Source organism: Bos taurus, chromosome 10 (genome assembly GCF_002263795.3).
Source record: "Bos taurus isolate L1 Dominette 01449 registration number 42190680 breed Hereford chromosome 10, ARS-UCD2.0, whole genome shotgun sequence".
NCBI classification, from domain to species: Eukaryota; Metazoa; Chordata; class Mammalia; order Artiodactyla; family Bovidae; genus Bos; species Bos taurus.
In genome coordinates, this window is record NC_037337.1 from 31,211,745 (window position 1) to 31,224,049 (window position 12,305).

The window sequence follows — 12,305 nt, forward strand, 5'->3', positions numbered from 1 at the left end:
GAACGCAGACTTCCAGAGAATAGCAAGGAGAAATACTGCTGCTACTGCTGCTACGTCGCTTCAGTCATGTCCGACTCTGTGCGACCCCATAAACGGCAACCCACCAGGCTCCCCCGTCCCTGGCATTCTCCAGGCAAGAACACTGGAGTGGGTTGCCATTTCCTTCTCCAATGCATGAAAGTGAAAAGTGAAAGTGAAATGGCTCAGTCGTGTCTGACTCTTAGTGACCCCATGGACTGCAGCCTACCAGGCTCCTCCATCCATGGGATTTTCCAGGCAAGAGTACTGGAGTGGGGTGCCATTGCCTTCTCCAAGGAGAGATAAGGCCTTCTTAAATGAACAATGCAAAGAAAAAACAGTAGGACTAGAGATCTCTTCAAGAAAATTGGAGATATCAAGGAAATATTTCATGCAAGGATGGGCACAATAAAGGGCAGATATAGTAAGCACCTAACAGAAGCCAATGGCAACCCACTCCAGTACTCTTGCCTGGAATATCTCATGGATGGAGCCTGCCTGGTAGGCTGCAGTCCATGGGGTTGCTAAGAGTCAGACACGACTGAGCGACTTCACTTTCACTTTCCACTTTCATGCATTGGAGAAGGAAATGGCAATCCACTCCAGTGTTCTTGCCTGGAGAATCCCATGGACAGAGAAGCCTGGTAGGCTGCAGTCCATGGGGTTGCACAGAGTCAGACAGGACTGAAGCGACTTAGCAGCAGCAGCAGCAACAGAAGCCAAAGAGATTAATAAGAGATGGCAAGGATATAAAGAAGAACTATTCAGAAAAGTCTTAATGACCTGGAATAATTACAGTGGTGTGGTTACCGCCTAGAGCCAGACATCCTGGACTGTGAAGTCAGGTGAGCCTTAGGAAACATTACAATGAACAAAGCTAGTGGAGGTGATGGAATTTCAGCTGAGCTATTTAAAAATCCTAAAAGATGATACTGTGAAAGTGCTACACTAAATATGTCAACAAACTTGGAAAACTCAGCGCTGGCCACAGGATTGGAAAAGGTCAGGTTTCATTTCAATCCCAAAGAAGGGCATGCCGAAGCAATGTTCAACTACCATACAATTGTGCTCATTTCACATGCTAGTAAAGTATGCTCTAAATTCTTCAAGCTAGTCTTGAACAGTATATGAACTAAGGACTTTCAGATGTACAAGCTGGGTTTAGAAAAGGCAAAGGAGCCAGAGATCAAGTTGCCAGCATTTGTTGGATCATAGAGAAAGCAAGGGAATTCCAGAGAAATATCTACTTCTGCTTCATTGACTATGCTAAAGCCTTTGATTGTTTGTATCACAACAAACTATGGAAAATTCTTAAAGTGATAGGAGTACCAGATCACCTTACCTGTCTTCTGGGAAACTGTATGCAGGTCAAGAAGCAACAGTTAGGCCTGGACATGGAAAAATGGACTGGTTTCAAACTGGGAAAGATGTATGACAAACCTGTATATTATCACCCAGCTTATTTAACTTCTGTGCAGAGTACATCATACAAAATGCTAGGAGGGATGGATCACAAGCTGGAATCAAGATTGCCAGGAGAAATAGCAACAACCTCAGATATGCAGATGATACCCTTCTAATGACAGAAAGTGAAGAGGAACTAAAGAGCCTCTTGATGAGGGTGAAAGAGAAGAGTGGAAAAGTTGGCTGAAAACTCAACATTCAAAAAACTAATATAATGGTATCTGGTCCCATCAGTTCATGGCAAATAGAAGGGGAAAAAGTAGAAGCAGAGACAGATTTTCTTTTCTTGGGCTCAAAAATCACTGTGGATGGTGACTGCCACCATGAAATTAAAAGACTGTTGCTCCTTGGAAGAAAAGCTATGACCAACCTAGACAGCATATTAAAAAGCAAAGACATTACTTTGTGACAAAGGTCCATATAGTTAAAGCTATGATTTTTCCAGTAGTCTTATGTGGAAGTGAGAGTTGGACCATGAAAAAAGGCTGAGCATCAAAGAATTTATGCTTTTGAATTTCGGTGCTGCAGAAGACTCTTGAGAGTCCCTTGGACTGCAAAGACATCAAACTAGTCAATCCTAAAGGAAATCAACCCTGAATACTCATGGGAATGACTGATGCTAAATCTGAACCTCCAATATTTTGGCCCTCTGATGTGAAGAGCTGATTCATTGGAAAAGACCCTGATGTTGGGAAAGATTGAAGGCTACAGAGGAAGGGAGTGGCAGAGGATGAGATGATTATATAGCATCCCTAACTCAATGGACATGAGCAAACTCTGGGAGAGAGTGAAGCAGCGAAGGATAGGGAAGCCTGGCGTGCTGCAATCCATGGGTTTGCAAAGAGTCAGACACAGCTTAGCAATTGAACAACTACAAATACCTAGTCTTGGGCTTCCCAAGTGGCTCAGTGGGTAAAGAATCTGCCTGCAATGCAGGAGACCCAGAAGACTCAGGTTGGATCCATGGATTGGGAAGATCACCTGGGGGAGGGCATAGCAACCCACTCCAGTATTCTTGCCTCGAGAATCCCATGGACAAAGGAGACTGGCAGCCTACAGTCCGTAGGTTCTCAAAGAGACACGAGTGAAGCGACTGAGCACACACACATACTTCACTAGTCTTAGCGGGCTTCCCAGGTGGCATTAGTGGTAAAGAATCTGCCTGCAAATACAGGAGATGCAAGAGACATGGTTTTGATCCCTGAGTTGGGGAGATCCTCTGGAGTAGGAAATGCCACTCTACTCCTGTATTTTTGTCTGGAAAAGCCCATGGACAGAGGAGACTGTTGGGCTACAGTCTGTGGGGCTGCAAAGAGTAGGACACAACCAGCTTGAACATCTGGAAGTTCACGGTTCACATATTGCTGAAGCCTGGCTTGGAGAATTTTGAGCATTGCTTTACTAGCGTGTGAGATGAGTGCAATTGTGTGGTAATTTGAGCATTCTTTGACATTGCCTTTCTTTGGGATTGGAATGAAAACTGACCTTTTCCTGTCCTGTGCCCACTGCTGAGTTTTCGAAATCTGCTGGCATATTGAGTGCAGCACTTTCACAGCATCATCTTTTAGGGTTTGAAATAGCTCAATTGGAATTCCATCACCTCCACTAGCTTTGTTCGTAGTGCTGCTTTCTAAGGCCCACTTGACTTCACATTCCAGGATGTCTGGCTCTCGGTAAGTGATCACACCATCGTGATTCTCTGGGTCGTGAAGATAATTTTTGTACAGTTCTGTGTATTTTTATCACTTCTTAATATCTTCTGCTTCTGTTAGGTCCTTAGCATTTCTGTCCTTTATCAAGCCCATCTTTGCATGAAATGTTCCCTTGGTATCTCTGATTTTCTTGAAGAGATCTCTAGTCTTTCCCATTCTGTTGTTTTCCTCTATTTCTTTGCATTAATCACTGAGGAAGGCTTTCTTATCTCTCCTTGCTATTCTTTGGAACTCTGCATTCAAATGCTTGTATCTTTCCTTTTCTCCTTTGCTTTTCACTTCTCTTCTTTTCACAGTTATTTGTAAGGCCTCCTCAAACAGCCATTTTGCATTTTTGCATTTCTTTTCCACGGGGATGGTCTTGATCCCTGTCTCCTGTACAATGTCATCAACCTCCATCCATTGTCCATCAGGTACACTGTCTATCAGATCTAGTTCCTTAAATCTATTTCTCACTTCCACTGTATAATCATAGAGATTTGATTTAGGTCATACCTGAATGGTCTAGTGGTTTTCCCTACTTTCTTCAGTTTTAGTCTGAATTTGGCAATAAGGAGTTCATGATCTGAGCCACAGTCAGCTCCTGATCTTGTTTTTGCTGACTGTATAGAGCTTCTCCATCATTGGCTGCAAAGAATATAATCAATCTGATTTTGGTGTTGGCCATCTGTTGATGTCCATGTGTAGAGCCTTCTCTTGTGTTGTTGGAAGAGGGTGTTTGCTATGACCAGTGTGTTCTCTTGGCAAAACTGTATTAGCCTTTGCCCTGTATCATTCCATATTCCAAGGCCAAATTTGCCTGTTACTCCAGGTGTTTCTTGACTTCCTACTTTTGCATTCCAGTCCCCTATAATGAAAAGGACATCTTTTTTGGGTGTTAGTTCTAAAAGGTCTTGTAGATCTTCATAGAACTGTTCAACTTCAGCTTCTTCAGCATTACCGGTTGGGGCATAGGCTTGGATCACCGTGATATTGAATGGTTAGCATTGGAAATGAACAGAGATCATTCTGTCATTTTTGAGATTGCATCCAAGTACTGCAGTTCAGACTCTTTTGTTGACCATGATGGCCACTCCATTTCTTCTAAGGGATTCCTGCCCACAGTAGTAGATATGATGGTCATCTGAGTTAAATTTACCCATTCCAGTCCATTTTAGTTCGCTGATTCCTAGAATGTCGACGTTCACTCTTGCCATCTCCTGTTTGACCACTTCCAATTTGTCTTGATTCATGGACATAACATTCCAGATTCCTATGCAATTTTGCTCTTTATAGCATTGGACCTTGCCTCTATCACCAATCACGTCCACAATTGGGTATTGTTCTTGCTTTGGCTCCATCCTTTCATTCTTTCTGGAGTTATTTCTCCTCTGATCTCCGGTAGCGTATTGGGCACTTACCAACCTGGGGAGTTCCTCTTTCAGTATCCTATCATTTTGCCTTTTCATACTGTTCATGGGGTTCTCAAGGCAAGAATACTGAAGTGGTTTGCCATTCCCTTCTCCAGTGGACCACATTCTGTCAGACCTCTCCACCATGACCCATCCATTTTGGGTGGCCCCACAGGGCATGGCTTAGTTTCATTGAGTTAGACAAAGCTGTGGTCCATATGATCAGATTGGCTAGTTTTCTGTGATTATGGTTTCAGTGTGTCTGCCCTCTGATGCCCTCTCACAACACCTACCAACATACTTGGGTTTCTTTTACCTTGGATGTGGAGTAACTCTTCATGGCTGCTCCAGCAAAGCACAGCCGCTGCTCCTTACCTTGGAGGAGGTTGCCCCTCCTGACCTTGAACGTGGAGTAGCTCCTCTCAGCCCTCCTGCACCGGCACAGCCACGGCTCCTTGGACGTGGGGTTGCTCCTCTCGGTCGCCGCCCCTGAGATTGGGCGTGGGCATCACCAACTCGATGCACATGAGTTTGGTGTGAACTGGGGAGTTGGTGATGGAAAGGGAGGCCTAGCATGCTGCGATTCATGGGGTTGCAAAGAGTCAGACACGACTGAGCGACTGAACTGAGCACATTGCATACCTAATCTTAGAATCTGATGTTACATAAATGGGTTTACATATGAGAATTACTTGAAATCTTGCTGTTTTACCTAAAAGATGCCTCTTAGAGATAGTTTTATTGTATTACATACATACATAGTTACATATCAACTAAGTACATGAGCTCTGGTATGAATCCTGTCTCTGTTGTTTATTGTGTAACTTTGGGCAAATTAGCAAAGTTCTGGGATCCAATTTCCTCATTTGTAATATATAATGATAGTAGTCAACTCAATGGGTTGTTTATTCTGAGATTAAATGAAGTTATATAGCACATTAATGTTGAATTAACATTAGTTACTATATTTATCTCATGATTTTTATTGCTGGTTGGTATTCCAAAGACCATACAATTTCTTCTAAGTACTGGTTCAGCTATACCTTTCAATATTAATGTGTAATGTATTCATTGTTCTTCAGGTTTAAATTTTGCTAATTACCATTATGACTTTAATTTTGATTTATTATATATGTATGGTTTTAAATTTCCAAACTTGAGATTTTTGTTGTTTTCTGTTGTTTGTTTTGGTAGAGGAATAATCTTTTAATACTAGAAAGTAGCTATCTTTTTAACATAAATTTCTAATTTTTCTCCTTTTGAGTTTTGTAGTCATAGATACAATAGCGTAGATATGGTATAATTTTTTGGTATTCCTTGGTACTTTGTTTTGGGCCAAATATGTGGTAAGTTTTGAAAATGTTCCTAATATAAGCTTAAAAAGAATGTGTATACATCAATGTTCAGATGCTGAATTCTATATATGTTAATTAGATTAAATGTGGTTATATTGCTATTCACATCTTCTATATCCTTATTCATTTTCAGTCTTTTTTATCAATTTGTGTGGTCCCTTAATACCACTCATTGTAATTTTGAATTTGTAAATTTTTAATGTAATTTAGTCAGATTTTTTAGACTTGTTTTCATTAGGTAGATTTAATATTTTTATAGGTTTCTGTGACATGCTCATTTTTCATAAGATATACTGATTCTGATTATGTTTATTGCTTTTAACCTTAACATATATTTTCTATTATAGTGTAGTATTATTATTGGCTTTATTTTTGCTTTTACTTACTGAGTTTGCTAGTTTGATTATATTGATAATTCCAATTAATGACCTCTATACATATTCATGCTCTTTTCCATGACTTTGTAGCTCCTCCCATGAAAAGGTGGAGTCTATTTTATGACCCCAAGTTGGTCTGTGACTTGCTCTGGCCAACAGAATGAAGCCGAAATGACAGAGTGCCACTTCTAGGTCTGGGCCTTGAGAGGCCTTTGGTGCTTCTTTTCTTTCTTGGAATCCTGCAACTATTCAAGCTATGCTGGATGATGCATGATATGATCCATTTCCTTCCTTGCCTCATCCAAGAGCTAACATGCAATGAAGCCATCCTAGACCAACAACCTCTGGCCAACTCCCTAGCTGACTCGAGATGCATGAGTGAGTCCAGTCAAGGGCAGTTGAACCTGGTGCATATCAGCACAGGTTCCCACCTGACTTGGAACTTGTGAGCAATGATAAATACTCATGTTTTTGAATCAGTGAATGACTTAAAAAGGTGATTTGTTGTGGAGAAATAGCTAATTGTGGTGGTTTGTTATAGAGCAATAGCTAATTGATACAAACAGTATAAGTTTTCCACTGTCTCATTAGTTTTTAAATTGCTATAATATTCTTTTTAATATGCCACTTTACCATTAGTTTTCTGTCTTACCTCTGCTATATTTTTGCATTTCTTTAAAATATCCTGTAACTAGATTTAACAAATCCAGTCTGAGAATCTCTTTAATCTATTTGCTTTCATTGTGATCACTGATGTCTGTATGTGTGTATATATATAGCATTTTTTGTGATTTCTGTTGATATTTTTGTGGTTATTCATTGTTTATCCTGCCTTGCTTTATATTGAATTAACAAAGTTTTCTACCCTGTTTTCCCCCTCTATTAGTTTGTTAGAAACATTTTCAATTTCTCAATAATAGTTATCCTGATATTATAAGGTGCATGTTTGACTTAAGAAACTCTGAAGATGATCAATATATCTATATTCCTTTCAAACAAAATATATCTATATTCCTTTCAAAAATTCCTGGAGAATTCCATGGACTATACAGTCGCAAAGAGTCAGACACGACTGAGCAAATTTCATTTTTCACTTTCAGAGGTATATTGGTTAATTCTTGATCTATCTGCTAAGCTGTTATCTATTTTTAACGTTCTTCATCTATTTTTTTTCCCTCTCTGTGCTGTATACTTAATAGTCTCCCAAAATTTGTACTTTTTATTTTCTAATTAACTCATGTTTGTGTCTAGCCTTCTGGTTAACTCATTCACCGTAGTTTCAAAGATGGCAATTTTTATTCTATAATTGCTATTCATTTCTTTCTAAATATGCCTCTTTTTTTGCCTATAGATTTAGTTCATGGTTTATAGTTTCTAATCCCTCTTTCATGTCTTTAAAACTTTTAAATGTATTTGTTTTATACTCTTGTTCAAATTGCTGTTCTGTTTCTCCAGAAGTCAGCGTTGAGAAGATTCAAGTGGTTTATTTAAGAGGTGAGGGAAATATGTGGGAAACAACTAGAACAGAGCACTTCTCAGAGTTATCACACCACCCTCTCCTGCCCAGGAGCAAGGGTGCTGGGATATTTGCATATTCGTCATTGAAGGGCTACTCTGGGGGTGTTAACTCCTTGGAACATATAGCCTGCTACGTGCAAGGATAGAGTGGCTTTTGCTCCTGCTTTAGAGACAGCCCTCAGGCAGACATACAGGTACCTGCGGTTGGGAGTTGACAAACAAACATGAAGTGATAAAGTCCAAAGCCGAAAGCATTCTGGCAGGGAAATCAACATTTGCTACAGGCAGTTAATTCTCCCATTGGTTTTGTTACTGACTTTTGCTTATGTGTGTTGTGTCAGTTTTAGCTGTGAGCTCATTCTGTGTATGTGTGTGTGTTAATTCTCTGCCTTCCAGATTTAAGAAGCATCCCTCCAGAGTGGTGTTACTTTTATTTCTGCTTTGTGTCCCTAGAGAAAAATTAATATTTTTATGAATTTCTCATTTTTAGGGGAATCCTAAACTATGAAGTTGATATAAATTCAGTCTCTAAATGTGCACATGGTTTTTCTTTTTATTGTTTTCTTTTCCCCAAACAAGCTTCTCCCTTGGGTAGTGGTCTATTTTCTTTCTGTTATCCTTCACTCTGAGGGTGTGGCTTTGAAAGTTCTGACTTTATGCTGAGTTTCAGTTTTAATATCTTGCATCTTAAAGTCCCAAGGTTTGACCTGTTGTGTTTAGCAGCCCTAAGCCCTAGGCTGTTGCCAAACTACAGGACCCTACCCCAGGGCAGCTGCAGAGTCAGCTGTTCTTACAATTAGGGCTTTCAGTTCCCTGGTTTCTACCACCTGGGATTTTCCTTTTTTTTTCTTTCAAACAAGACATGTATCAAAAGTTTTGTTGTGTTTTTCCATTATTTCTAGATGTTGGTAGCAGGATGGTTTCAGATTTATCTGTTTGCTCTTCTTGCTTGGACTGTAGCCCACCAGCTCCTCTGTACGTGGAATTCTCCAGGCAAGAATACTGGAACGGGTGGCCACTTCCTTCTCCAGAGGATCTTCCCAACCCAGGGATCTAACCCACCTCTCTTGCACCTCCTGCATTGGCAGGTGGATTCTTTACCACTACACCACCTGGAGAGCCAGAAATTGACAATTTAGATTTTAAGTATTTAAAATATGCATAGAATATTTTAAAGTAACATGAATATGTATGCTTTTAGTAAGGTATTGTGCTATTCAAGTAAAAAGAGTCCTGGGAATCTTGACATTCTATCCTAATTGGGTACCTTCTATTAACAAGCTATAGTAGCCTTAGACAAGCTACTTAAAGTTTTTATAATTTAGTTTTATCAAGTGAAAAAGGGAATAGATATCTGCTAAGGGTCCTTAAAGGAATAAAGTTCCACCAGCTAGTTTACAATCTGATATACAGTGCTGATGTAGCCAATTTAATATATTTAATGTAAGTTGTAAATTAAGTCATTTGTTACCCTTTTCACTAGATGGTATTTACAATGGCAGGAGAGGATGAGGTTGCATTTCTATATACTCAATGCCTAGAAGAGTGCCTGGTTCTAATTCCATCAAAACTTGCTGGGAAATTGTGTATGTGCTCCATACAGAGATTCTAGTGGTACAAAAATGACTGTTTCTTTTCTTTTCTTTTTTTAATACTTTCTCCATTCCTTTGCTTTCTCATTGTAAGCAGAACTACCAATTTTCTCTCTAATAAGATAAACTGTTGAGAGTTGCATCTTTTTTCTTTTTTTTTCTGCTATTGCCTTCTTCCATTTCTTCATGACAAGGTCCATGAAATCATATTTTGCATCTTTCTCTTTTTATAAACTCTTCTCCATTTTATTTTGAAACCCTGATTTCCCCTGTCCTACTTTCATGTCTCTGATTTTTCTTTCTCAGTCTGTTTCATGGTTTCTTTTTGCAATTCTGTACCTAAGATTTTAATATGATCAACAGTTATATTTCTTCTAATTCTACATATTCTTCTCAAGTCACATCATCTATTATGAGGGCTTCAATTACAACTCATGCTGGTAATTTAAAAAACTGAAACAATGCATTATAATACGTATATGTGTTAGTCTATTTAGGCTCCTGTAACAACAGCAAAAGACACTTACTCCTTGGAAGGAAAGTTATGACCAACCTAGATAGCATATTCAAAAGCAGAGACATTACTTTGCCAACAAAGGTCCGTCTAGTCAAGGCTATGGTTTTTCCTGTGGTCATGTATGGATGTGAGAGTTGGACTGTGAAGAAGGCTGAGCGCCGAAGAATTGATGCTTTTGAACTGTGGTGTTGGAGAAGACTCTTGAGAGTCCCTTGGACTGCAAGGAGATCCAACCAGTCCATTCTGAAGGAGATCAGCCCTGGGATTTCTTTGGAAGGACTGATGCTGAAGCTGAAACTCCAGTACTTTGGCCACCTCATGTGAAAAGTTGACTCACTGGAAAAGACTCTGATGCTGGGAGGGATTGGGGGCAGGAGGAGAAGGGGACGACAGAGGATGAGATGGCTGGATGGCATCACTGACTTGATGGACGTGAGTCTGAGTGAACTCCGGGAGTTGGTGATGGACAGGGAGGCCTGGCATACTGCGATTCATGGGGTCACAAAGAGTCAGACATGACTGAGCGACTGAACTGAACTGAACTGAACTGAACAACAGCAACAGCAACAACAAAAAAACATAAACTGGGTGGCTTCCAAACAGCAAACATTTCTTTCTCATAGTTCTGGAAGCTAGAAAGTCCAAGATCATGATGCCAGCAGATTTGGTGAAGACCTGTTTCCTGGTTCATGGATAGCATCTCCTTGCTGTATGGTATAAGAGGCAAGAGAGTTTTCTGGGGCCTCTTTTATAAGAGCCCTCAGCCCTTATAATCACTTCCCAAAGGCTTCACCTCCTAATACCACAATCTTGGGGATTAGGAATTCAACATATAAATTTTGGGGGACACATTCAAACTGTATCAATGTGTTTCATTTATTCTATTTGTCAGCTTGCCTCCACTTTTGAATTTAAGCCCCATGTGGGCAGGCACCTTATCTACCTTATTCACCACAGGATCTCCAAAGCTTGGAACAGTAGGTGGCATGTGGTAGGCACTTACCAAATACTACTTGAATAAATGACCAATTTCAATATGTGATGCCTTACCAAAGCATGTTTGTTTCTTGTCAACAGAGCAAGGAAAATATTCCTGAAAAAAAGAATCTCAAAAATTTGAAAGAATATCAGCTAGGCATTTTAAGAAGATGGAGATAGTAGTTAGCAGTGTAGTTTGGGGAATTTCCTGTGTAAAATCTGTATAAACACAAGCAGAAAAAAAAATAGCAGAACAAAAATCCCATAGATAACCCTTAAGAAAAAAACTAGGTGATAAGGTATCCTCATGAACCCCCAAAGACAAATGAATAGGGACAAACCACATACAGCTGTGAAAGCTTCATGATATTCATGTGAGTGAGAGAGAAAGTGGAGAGAAGCAATGGAATGGGAAGAATAGAGCCTTAAAGGAAAAAAAAAAAATTGTTCTTTGCAACATGGTGGGTCAATTTAAGAGCAGAAGCTAAAACTGGAAGAGATTTTGCTCTCTCTGAGCTGAAAATTTCAAGGGTCCATGATCCTTGCCTAGCTCCTACACACCCTCAAAAGTGATGCTGTGCGCCCTTCCAGGACAAGGTCCCACAGTAAGGGAAAACTCCTGGAAGTAGACTCAGAATTTAACAGAAAAAGGAAAGAGAAAATCAGTTAAATGTAGGTAGCAGAAAACTTGTCTGAGAAGACAAGCCACTAAATTTATTTTTATTGTATAATTGGCATACAAGAAATTGTACATATTTAATGTGTGCAATTAGACAAGTTATGACATGTGATAGCATCGCGTCACTCAAGATAGTGAACCTATCCATCAACCCTGAAGATTCTCTGGTGCTCCTTTGTGATCTCTCCCTTTAGCCTAATTCAGCACCCCTCCAGGCAATCACTGATCTGCTTTCTGTCACTGTAGGTTAGTTTGCATTTTCCTATAGTTCTATATAAATTGCATTATAAAGTTTATTTTTTCTCTGCTTTTTTTAAAAAAAACCTGGATTCATCATGTTGTTGCATGTGTATAACATTGGTTCATTCTTATTTAACACTCAGTAGTATTTTATTGAGGAGAAGGCAATGGCACCCCACTCCAGTACTCTTGCCTGGAAAATCCCATGAATGGAGGAGCCTGGTGGGCTGCAGTCCATGGGGTCGCTAAGAGTCGGACACGACTGAGGGACTTCCCTTTCACTTTTCACTCTCATGCATTGGAGAAGGAAATGGCAACCCACTCCAGTGTTCTTGCCTGGAGAATCCCAGGGACGGGGGAGCCTGGTGGGCTGCCGTCTATGGGGTCGCACAGAGTTGGACATGACTGAAGTGACAGCAGCAGTATTTTATTGAGGCTCCCCGAGTGGCTCAGTAGTAAAGAAT